This window comes from Perna viridis, chromosome 14 (assembly GCF_037379345.1).
Source record: "Perna viridis isolate PV_CMFRI_1.1 ecotype Kerala chromosome 14, ASM3737934v1, whole genome shotgun sequence".
In the NCBI taxonomy this organism is placed as follows: Eukaryota; Metazoa; Mollusca; class Bivalvia; order Mytilida; family Mytilidae; genus Perna; species Perna viridis.
This window is the reverse complement of record NC_142458.1, coordinates 31142206-31154591: the sequence shown is the minus strand read 5'-3', so window position 1 is coordinate 31154591 and position 12386 is coordinate 31142206.

Here is a 12386-nt window from a genome sequence, read left to right as displayed (position 1 = left end):
CGCTAAAATCAGCAATTCCGTTGATCGAAATCCTACTTTTAAATTTTGATAGCCATGTCTTTGTTGAAACAAATGGGAACTCATCAACAAATTTTGCCAGTCCTACCCTTAAGGATCAAACGAACTTCACTTACGTAAGATCGAGGGGCAATTCTTCAAAAGGAAAGGCATAGATCCCTTAGAAGCCAAACCTTCCCGTGTCTACTTGTTTTTGGTTAGTCGCATGTTCGTATGTTCAATCAAGATAACTGTTATAAAGACGAAACCAGTGGTCGATTTCATAAAAAGCCGTAAACGTTAAAATGATCGCAAGTTATGGCGTCATCATAGAAATATACAATACATATTCAGTGTCATAGTATATCGGAAATATGGGTATGAGGGGTTTCTCGAGGCTTTGCCGTACGATTTACCCCCGTTTCGCGCCGAGTAACCTATATTTCCGATATGCTACGACACTGGTTTTGCATTGTGTTTATCCTGCAAATAAAAAAAAACATTGGTTTTTTTGTCTATTCTATGTAAAATCGCCTTTTTATGTGGTTTACAAAAAGTACCACTATTGCACCTCTAATGACGCAGCGCGAAGTAATATCTCAGCGACAGTATGAGTATGCAAATCCGTGCGAGTCTGCCAATTCACTTTAAAATAATAAATTCGGGAGAAAATGCTTTCTGTATTTGTAACCTTAATATCTTTATAATTGTAAATGATTTTAAAAGCATGAAAAATGATTCCTATATTACAACACTACGGTTGCGGGGCTGAGTTATTCCCTTTTTGCGTAACCGGCGACGCACTTATCTGAAGAAATTGTTGACAATGGGCGCTGAAATGAGTTAATAAATTTATGATTTTTTTTTTTTTTTGTACATCGTGAAAAATCACGTATCACAATAATATAAATGAAAAAGGTAACTGTTTTACACCTGGATAAAAATGTCAACAAGTCTTGTCAAACGCTTTTACTGTATCATTACGTCACGAAACGAGTCATTCATGCATGGAATCCGGTGGTTGATGCATGTAAACATTAAGATTCTGGATGTTCAACATCGGCGACCAGTCCATGTTAAATTGCGATTCAGGCTCCGTTTCACTGTCGGAAGACATTTGTGGACAACTACCGGTCGTCTGATGTGAAATGCGGAACGAGAGGGATAGACCAGCATAGCTATAGGGTTACAAAATAACACACAAAATACTCAGACACCATTTATACACCAGTCATCACATAAAAACAAGTTACGATTTCAATTTTCAAACTATTTATTTCTAATGAGGAGAAATATTACATGCAGAAAACGTACAAAATGTATGACAGATATTCTCAGCGATATCGACACGGAGGCCGCCATATTGTTTACAGTTTCCAAGGCAAAAAAAGTAGTTCCCATGTTATTCTAAAAATAACTGCCCAATATCGATTTACAATATTGGACATGCAATACTGGCAGAAAATGCGTTCCTTGCAGCATAAAATAGTATTGTGGTTCAATACCTCTGATCAATGACACACTTAAAAGTTACATGACAGTGTAATTATAGGGTATGTAAATCTCGTTATGTGACGATTCACGAGAATGGGTCCTAGTCTACCATTCAAAAGCATAGAGGTTTGTCATTTAGAGAGCTTTGAGTTCAGTGTTAAGCGCCCAAATCTTTCTGTGTAAAAAAAATACCGATAAAAATGACAAATAGCTATTTCTACATGAAAAATGTAGCAATAAAAAACATAACCTAGAAGAATTGCATTGTTATACAGCGTTTCGAGTACCCGTAAATAAACATAACATACAGATCGGTCTTCGGTTTTCAATACGTAGATGCATCGGAAATTCCGGTAAAGGAAATGAAACTAGAACGAGACTTACACACCCTAATCTAAAGCAAAAGAAACAGAAAAAAACACATTCAACATACTGACATAAACAAATGGAAATGTCATACATGGAAATCTGGCGGCAATGGGCAACTCATTAATATAAGAGTTCTCTAGTTTTGTTTAAATATGTGACGAATAACGAAAGTAAGTCCACAACTTTATACGCAATAAAGCATTACTAACACAGAAAAATACACCCCTGTACTAAACCAAATTCCGGAGAAAGGCTCATAGAAATTCACTATCAATGGAAACAATTTATGCTCCACTACTCGCTGGCCTATTCCTGCCATCTTTTGAGTCTGACTTTACAGCTGATCTGATCTAAAAAAAAAAATGTAGGAACGTTTTTTAGCCAGACCCTGTTATCTCAATTTATATGTGGATAACGAGTTGTCTTTAAACCATCCTAGTTTTGAGGATCTATTCCAACGAACATTAATTTAAGGACAACGCATACACATTAAAAATAGCCTTATATATTGACCTACACTTATAGATCGATGGAAAATGAAACGAATCCTAAAGTTAAGCCTAAAAAAGTTTCATTTTCGACTGAACGGATTTCAGCAAACATATTTCTGTCATAATGTGGCCGTTGTGTGACCTAATTTTCTATTATATCCAAAAACACATAGAGATTGATGTTAAAGGAAAAACTAATGACCAAACTATATACGACAAACGCGGTTCAACTTTCTCTGGGGAAACATTCCATCAGCACTTGCGCATGGAGTATTACATTTCACAATTCATGCCAGAACTTAACGAAACCTCGCGGACTTTTTGTATCGTGATATACTTCTAACAAATATGCTTCAGGAACAGAGTTATGTTGCTACAAGTTTAAAGTCTTCATTATGAAAGTTGCATGGTCGTTACCATGAAATCGTGTATCATTACGGTGTATCCATCTGCACCATGAAAACCGCTTTGTTAACCGTGTCATATTTTTCTTTATTCTTTCATGTACCCCAGACTTGACATTTTATAAGCAATCCAGCGTATGTTTCTATAAAATCATAGGATGCCTTCCCTACCAGTGAACCAGGTCTATTCACACAATTTTTAGTGGAGTTCAGGTGTCTTACTTTTGTTTTTTTGTACGTGTTTTTTTGGTTATTTCACTTTTGTGTGTGTGTGTGTTTATGTTCCTTGTCTTGTTTTTTATCCATCTATTGAAATATATTCTTTTGGTGTCTGCTTAAATATTTGTTCCCTTAATTACTCTTTTAAAAAATTTAAAAACAACTATTACATGCCCCGTAAACACACAAAATTACCATAGGAAAATGTCCTAGATACATGTACTAGACCAAACTTCAACAGGGAAATATAATCCATGTCCGATCACGATGTAGATAAGCGACGAACCTGAAAAGGGAGACAAAGTGCAAGTCATCGTGAGAAACAATATATCAAATGTCTAAGCATTCTCTTCAGTTGATGCTGAGAAATCTGTTCCAAAAATTTCCATTATGCATGACAAAAAAAATCTACCAAGTCGATTGGTAAACAGGCATGTGCAGAGATAAGCAACGAATCTGAATAAGAGAGACACGGTACAAATCATCATGAGAAAACAATATACCAAATGACCAGGCAATCCCTTCGGTTAAAGCTGCGAAATCTGTTACGAAAATTCCCATTATGCAGCACCTAAAAACCACTAAGTCGATTGGTAAAACAGGAAACGGAGAAGAAAAAGGAAGACACGGTACAAGTCACCAATTAGAAACCAATATATCAAATATCTACGCATTTCCTTTGGTGAAGCTAAGAAATCTGTTACAAACATTTTCATTATGCAACACCTTAAAACTACAAAGTCGCTTGGTAAACAGGAAGTAGAGAAGCAACGAACCTGGAAAGCCGAGACACGGTACAATTCATCATAAAAAACGATATACTAAACATGTAAGCATTCCCATCAGTAGAAGCTGAAAATCTGTTACAAATATATGTAACGAGTGGACTGACGGGCCAACGGTCGGGCTAGGCATTTGCAATATTTAAATGATTGGGTGTACAAAAACATATTCGTGTACAGCAGGTATAAATTCTGCACGAATTGCAATGGATTATTGGGACCTCATGCTTTGACGTGATATCAAGGTTAAGTATTGTTATCGTTAAAACGATAAAGCGAGTTTAATGAAAATGCGATTCATGCCTCACTGATTCCGGAGTTAAATCCGATTTTCGACAAACCTTTATAATATTCAAGTAATTCACCTGTTGAGTCATTATCAACGTTCACGAATGGAGAACGGTCCTCAAAGAATAAAATGCATACAGTTCAGCATTTTCAACCTGAACAACACCGAATGTTCAAAAAGAAAAAAATGACAAGGTCCGTTAATGAAGAGCACTCGATATCGACTGATCCCTCAACCTGAGACAGTTTACGTCGATTCAGCTCGAGCTTGGAAAAAAGTTATTCCGTGGACTCTTAGTAACTTTTGTTCTTATTACTGCTTCGCTCTACATACTGAGAGTTTTATTTCGTTTTGTTTTTCTTTAAAAGTAGGGTGTAATTTTTTGAAGTTCAGAAACAAATTATTTTGTCATGTAACTGCTTTGTATTAAATTGTACTCATAGGTAAAGTCGCCTTTAACATTTGCAATAATACTATTGTGTAGGCCAACTATGATATGTAAGTTTTGTCTCCGTCAAGGGCAATGCACAGGGGTTATGTTAAGTTAAATGAGTATGTAGATTTCGCAAACGCTTAATCTACATATATGATAAGCTGGCGTGTATCGTACATATTCTTAAAAGCAACAATGGGGATTTTTATTTACGTACATACATGTATATAGCATTTACGACGTTATTACAATGTTTGTTTGACTAACGAGTTTGTATCATTCGCCCTTCCAGGAGGCACTATGTGGTAGCTCAATTTTTGTCGAAAAAAAAAGCTGTCAAGTAGAAAATCCTATTTTTCCCCTAGAGGTTTGATGAAGACATATGTATACATTTAATCCGTGGAAGTACACCTATAAAATATTTCGTAAAATATCGAGCACTTGAGATTGGTCGCGAGAGTCAGTATGACAAAGAAAAAAACAAATGCAATGAGACATTGATTAAAACAAGGAGCTAGATATTGACAATCGAAAGGGCTAAACCTAGAAATAAGACACTGCGAATTCAGAAATTGAACTAACACCGAACCTCAAGGGGAAATATATATATAGGAAGAGTTTCCGATACATTGTTAGTTCCTTAAGTTGACCAGTTTATAACATTACGAAAAGGGACTAAAATATTTCGAATACCTCGAATTGCTTATTTACTATTTACTATTAGATGTATCACATCGGGCTAAGTATTAATTCTCTTACTTTAAGCGTTTTCAGAGGGAGCAGTAGTACGAAGTGTAGGAGTCAAGGTCATAAGCGAGAATATGTAACATAAAATTATAGCAATCGCTTGAAACCAAAATGTCTGTGTTCTTTTTCATTTGCACATGCTTATTAATAATGTCAATGAGTTACTTCTTTTATCCTGAGTTAAACAGTTAAAGGTGTCGATTATTTTGTCGGGTTCTTATAAGGTTTGATAATCCTTTGTCATTTCGCAACGTTAAGACCTTGTTCGGTTATAAATGAGATGGGATCCTGTAGAATTCTATAATTATATATATAATTTATTCTGATAAAACCGATGTAGTATAAAGGTATGCAGAAAAACATATTATTACAAATTGCATTGAGTTGTACAGTTGCGGAGGGAAATACAATCAGTTTTTTTAGAGGTCAGAGAGAATCCAGAGTGTCATTTATAATTCTAATGAATTTGCACAATTTTTGTAGTTTTGATTGCTGTTTTTTGATTCATAACAGCACTAAATTTTAAAATATTACATTTTAATATTCGTTGGATCATATTGTGTTATACATTTCAGTGGTACCACGGGAAAGTGAGTTTACATAAGGCTTTGTCTGTTACCAGAGCGGTCGGTTCACGACTGATACCAGTCAAAATTTTTCGACATCTGTTACTGGGTGACTTATTTTCGTGTGGTTTAACGTATGTGAGGATTGGGCTTCCTGACTTCCCTTATCGCTGTTACCTTAAACCACCGTAACGTCCATCGTAGCAAATTAACGGTTTGTTCCATCTTGCCAGATTTCGTCATTCCGCTTAATGCAGCCGTTTTGTCAACACAGCATTTCACATTTTATTAAATCTTTAATTATCAGCTCACGATTATTATATGTTTATCGTCACTTTTATGACAGTTATTACAGATTTAGTCCAACCTGTGTTTATTTTTAGGAACCATTAGAGCTCAACTTTCAAATGGACTGATACAACTAGTTCTTGTGGCAGCACCTTTGTTCGCGCTTTTTGGCAAATAAAATTTACCGAAATCAGATGTTCAATAAATATTGAAAGAGATATGTTTCATTTTAATTATACTTTAAAATGTCAAAAAAGGCATATACCTGTTTTCATTTATAACATATCAAAGTGGTTGTGACACAGGTAAGCTGTTCCTCGATAACAAAAAAATACACATACATTACCACAAGTTAAATCTTAAGTTCGTATTACAAGAAAAAAATCAAAGCACCAAAGGTGCTGAAACTCGGAAGTCGGTTGGCGTGCAACCTGCAAAATAGGTTCCCGATGTTTATTTTTTAAGCAATGTGCTAGAGTGCCGGTCATGACATGGACTAAGGTTTGAGAATGTTTTGTTGTTGAACCCATATTTCCCTTGCAACCTGCAGCAAAACAAAACGAAGGTGTACACAAATATCTTGAAAATAAGATTATTGCATTTGTTTATGTTCTTGAGACCTTAAACTTGAAAAAAAGTCTGCTGATGTTGTTGATTGTGACGCTTCTTGATAAAATGATTTTGATTATAATACCATTCACCGGGCATAGTTAAAATCCAACACCACCCAAAGAGAGATAACTCCAATTAAATTGTATTGGCTTTTAACTATCTTCTTTAAAATTACTACGCGGCCAAGCGAAAAAATAGTTTGGCGTCTCGATTTGCCAGTTCGACAATATTTAGCTGAAAATTAACACATGAAATGTTTGAAATATCATTCATTTGGGATATCGGTGAAATATTTAAAGTCTAAAAGAGAATCACACATTAATTTGGAGAAAGCAGTTCCGTCCGTGACGTTATCTGCCGGAAGCCCTTTTGTCATTCCTATACTTATAATACTCGAAGCCACTGACGTGACTTCCGAGTAATGGTGTGATTAATAAAAGTATCGAACGCTAATATGATGCGCTTTATCTCGGAGGGCCGTTATCAAGTTAAAAGTTAATAGTGATTGATAGTGAATGGCCACAAGTTCAATGTCGAATTAAAAACAATGTACCAACAAATCAATTAATTCAAATTGAACCATCAATTTAAATTATCGGTTACCACTCAGTAATGGCGACCAAAAATACTACAATGCCACAAAGTAAATTGTATCTCAAATGCACCATGAGATACACAAATGCGTAAAAGTAATCAAGGGAACCAAGATTATAGCGGTAATCAAAAGAATGTAATCCTGGGACAAAGACCAGACATGGAAAACAGACATACACAACAAAGAACACAAAGCAACTAAAATCATACATACAAAGTAACAAATGCAAATGAGCAACTCGGGCTCCACTAAAAACTGGGAGCATGGACCAGGTGCACCGGTAGGGTAAGCGTCCTCTGCTTTTCTAGAAACACCCGTCGAGTTGCTCCAAAAAGTCTGCGTAGTTTCGGCAAGCTTTGGCATAACGTATGATTTGTGATATGAACACTCCATACGCAGGTGCTGCAGGGATGTTGCCACAGATGAAAGGAAAATTGACAATTCTGAATGAAAAGTCATCACGTTTGTCGTAATTGGTATTGGTCAATAGTTTTCCTTTACCATCGATTTCTAAGTGTAGGTCAAGATATGAGGCTGACTTCACAGTGTCTGTAGTATCCTTTATCTCAAGTTCTTTGGGGTAGATACGATGTATCAAATCACCGAAATTAGGATTATTTAAAGATAATACGTCATCTATATAGCGGACTCTGAGATTAAAGGATCTAGCTAAACGATATTCTTTCTTTCGGATCAGATCAGCTATAAAGTCAGCCGCATAAGAGTGAAGGAATAGGTCAGCAAGTAAAGGAGCACAATTTGTTCCCATTGGAATTCCGACCGTTTGTTGAAAAACACGTCCCCCACACTGGACAAATATGTTGTTGATTAAAAATTCCAGCATTTTGTAAACATCTCCCTCTGTATATTTGGAAGATGATTTGGAATTTTTTCTTACAAAGTATGAGGAATCTCTACCAAGAACTATATATTTGTATCTGGGTGTACCATCTTTTTGGAAAAACAACGATGTAACATGTTTTATAAGTCGGAATTTTAACTGAGTATGGGGAATAGAAGTATACAATATATATATTATAGGTTTTAATGCTGTTATATTCAGATAATAGTCGTGAACTGATTGTCTCCAAAAGATCTTTGGAATTTTTCAGGATCCACATTGAATTAATATCACTACGGGAGTAACAAGTGTTGTGATAGGACTGCAGACCCTCTCTGACAGTTGTGAGTATAGAAGATACAAGTTTTGAAAAAGGTTTGGTGGAACATTTTGCAGATCCAGCTATGACACGTTGTTTGTATGGATTCTTGTGGAGTTTAGGAATCCTGTACATAGACGGTAAATCACAATTATCGTCCTTGGTAGAAAGACCAAAAGAGGATAGCACAGATTTGTGGTTTTCCACAATCACTTTGGAGAGTGTGGTAGCAATATAGGTCTTATCACTGCTATTATTTTCTACGTCTACCTCTGATAATAAACAATGGATGTAAAACGTTTTGCAGACAAAAACAATGTTGTTTTGGGATTTGTCTGCTGGTACAACATATTTGTCATGTATAGTAGACAATGTTTTTGCTACATCGGGGTCTTTGAAAACTGATGTTACCTTGGCACTCATTGATCTACTTAAAACTTTTATTCGTTTCAAAATCAAAGACCTCACGGCCTTTAACCACTCTGACAGAGAATCATTGTCTTCTTGTTCTCGTTTTATCCATTTTCTTGCATAGTCCTCCACGGCATCCATAAGAACATTAAAGTTACAATTCCAATTTATGGAGCGTGGTTCACGGTACTTGGGACCTTTAGAAAGGATATAACCCAGAGATTCATTTTCGATGATGGTTAAATCTCCCGTAACGACGTGACCGGAAGGACCATATTTGAATGGAGAGTTTTTGCAAGAACAGTCAGGTGGTTTAGCCTTGAAGTCCTCAATCTCGAGGTTTTGCAATAGCCTTTTTATAATTGAAAATTTTGGATGCAATGGGTGAAGTATAGGAATATGAAATAATTGGTATGGATTTGTCTTTGAAATATGGGGGAATTTTGTTGGTAACGTTTTGTGATGGAGGATGTCAGCCAAAGTAATTGCATCTATACCTTTGTTGACAAACGGTAGTGGAAGAAATGATCGTTTTTCTTCATCTTGACTTGACAATTCCGTCGTGGGATGCACAGACACAAATCATCCCTAAAGAGCGATTTATGCCAAATTGACAGCACAGTTTATTGTAAGTGATTTAAACACACTCCTTCCGTTGACTGATTGTTGGTAGATAATTAAGTTGGAACCCTTCCCAACTTGATCGGTTTTAGAACATGCAATTTTGATTTTCACTGAATTGTCAATGAAAGCAAGATTCGAAGAATAATTTCTGGATTTTAGCAATAAGTAGTGGCGTGAGGGGTTAGTTACATGGGTTTCCTGTGTCATATATATAATAAAGAGGGACTTGTAGCAAGTCTTGTCTCTCTGCTTCATAGTCAACGCTACATGTATTCCGCCTGGCTTTCCATCTACGGACTGTTGAATTCATCTAATGTTGTGTCTGTCAGGTAAGACCTGGAAGCTTCATACAAAGTATTTTAACATCATCAGTCATACCATCTCTCATTGAATGAACGATGTGCAGAGTAAGAAAACTATCTTCGCTTTTGATGGGTCTATCCCAAAGCTCCTCGAAAAGATGGTCAATGAATGGAAGAAAATAGGGATCGTTTCCAATTCTGATTAGGGTTCGCTGCCGGAACATTCACACGGTTTTGCTGTCTTGAAGCTCATCGAAGGACAAAGGGAATCACTTCTACACTGTTTCCGATCACAACCGATCGTTTATATATAGAGTCCCACTCAGTGTCAATATCTCGCTTTTCCTGCAATAAAGATACAACGACCTTTCTTCTGAAACTGCTTGGATCAAATCAAAGTCCTTGTTTTGAAGAATTGTAGATAACCGAACATGTTGTACCACAACCAAACCAACGATAAAGTCAAACTTTGTGTTTGAGCAGTAGTAGATACGTGTCTTAGCATCACTATCTCGTTGCAGATAATCCAAAGAGCTAACAACAACAGGAAATGCGAGATCGCATCCATGGATATTTGGTACGCCATGATGACTGAAAACTTCTGTTCCCACTACGGATACTTCTGCAAAAACAAAATGTCCCGTTCCGTACAAAAGCAATTCTGTTCAACGTCGACCTAATTTTGTCAACAGTTCCATTGTTGAAGTCATCTTTCTTTATCATGTCAGTAGATGTTTTCCCTAGGTCGAAATAGCTAGGCCCAGGAAAAGACTCAATTTTCATTAGTTGAGCGGCTTGTAGATGTAGCCATAGAAATTGAAATATCTTTATCGACACTGGAAGTGTCAATAATTTCGTCGGCTTTGGAAGCATCAGTGGATTTATAGATGACTTCTTAAAATAACTGTCGATGTTTCGTTGCATTATCAATTTTACATGTAAATCGTATGAAGTCCTGAACAAAACTGTTCAAGACTGAAGTGAGAAGAATAAGTGCATTTCGTGTGGTCAAAATTGACCATTGATACTTTTTTATGTCTTCATTACACATGGCCGGCATAAATATTTATGATAGGGGCAACAGTACATAAATGATATATATATTTTTTTTTATTTTTTTACCAAAGTATGTGAAAGCTAGAGCTTCCGCCTAGCTACGCGCCTGAAAATTTTTACCGAAGTATGCAGCATTACACAATTTGAACGCTATAGACAAAACTCCAGGATTCATTCCTTATGATAGACTTGGAAGTACCCTTCGGGTCAAATGTAGCTTTTAAAATCGAGATTATGGTTGTGTCAACACACAGGTCCCACGCAATAACTGAATGAATCAATAATACTCAAATTGTATTATCAGCATCACTAGTGTAGTTGTCCCGAATGAGTGTATTGTCTCCAATAACCGTGTTGTATGATTTCAGAAAATGTTATCTTGACTTTTAAGTAAAAAGAAATGATCCACCTTCACAGCATTTCTGTTAATTGGAATTCTATTATGTGTTTTCGTGTCGTTATTTGACTTTTTAGTTTCTTTTGAAGAAGTGTCATGGTTCTGTCACCATTGCCAGAGGCGGATCCAGGATTTGAGTTTAGGGGGCGTTAATTAAATTAAATGCCATGCAAAGCAAGGCAAAAATGTTATGGGGTGAACTTTGTGGTGAATTTTTTTTTTCTTACCGATTTAGGGGGGGGGCGTCCTTGGATCCGCGCCTGATTGCTTTTATTACTTTACTTGTCGGGGCCGTACAGAGCTTACTTAAAGTTGTATTTACACGTATTAACCCTTGAAGTTTTAACTGTTTTTAGGGTTTATACGATGGCAAATTTGTTGTGTTAAATCATGTATTTTCCTTTGTCTATCACAGAAAATTCTGTTTGATCTGAAAGAATAATCAAGGGAATCAATATTCTAGAGAAAATCATGGCATGCTTAAAGATGGTTTAACTAAAGGTGAATATTACTCTCACGTCATTAAAATGACTCATTGGTCCATAAAAAAGTACATAATAATTATAATTACTCAATTGATATTTAAACGCGTTTAGATAAAATATGTTTATAATGATTCTTATAGGTGTTTCTTATAGATATTTTTTCAAGGAAACTGAATAACGTACTCCTTACAATATTATACATTGTTAAGATGTTTTTTCTCTATCTGGGTTTCTCATAAGTTTTGTTACAAAAAAGCAGGTGATCTAAAGGATAATATACATATTTATTCCCTTCGAAAAAAAATAAGCCTCTTATGGCAAGCATTTCAAAATTACTTAAATGTATTGAGACGAAAACGTTAGTCTTCAGTGTAAACATTCTAATTTTCTTTGCAGTTACTGTATTTTATCACAAACTAAATGCTCGTACATTATAATTCATTTAAACAGCGAAAAATGTTATTGAGCCTTTTGAATCTTGTATTTGATTTATACAATTTGTACAAAATTACAGTTAACGTTTTGATATTTGAACGATTCCAAGTTTATGAATAGGACAAATAAGTGCGATAGGAAAAACGGGTTCATTTGATATTTGACTTTATTAAATACTTGTTTTTTCTAAAAATTATCACATATAATGTTTTTGTTATACAGAAAGCGTG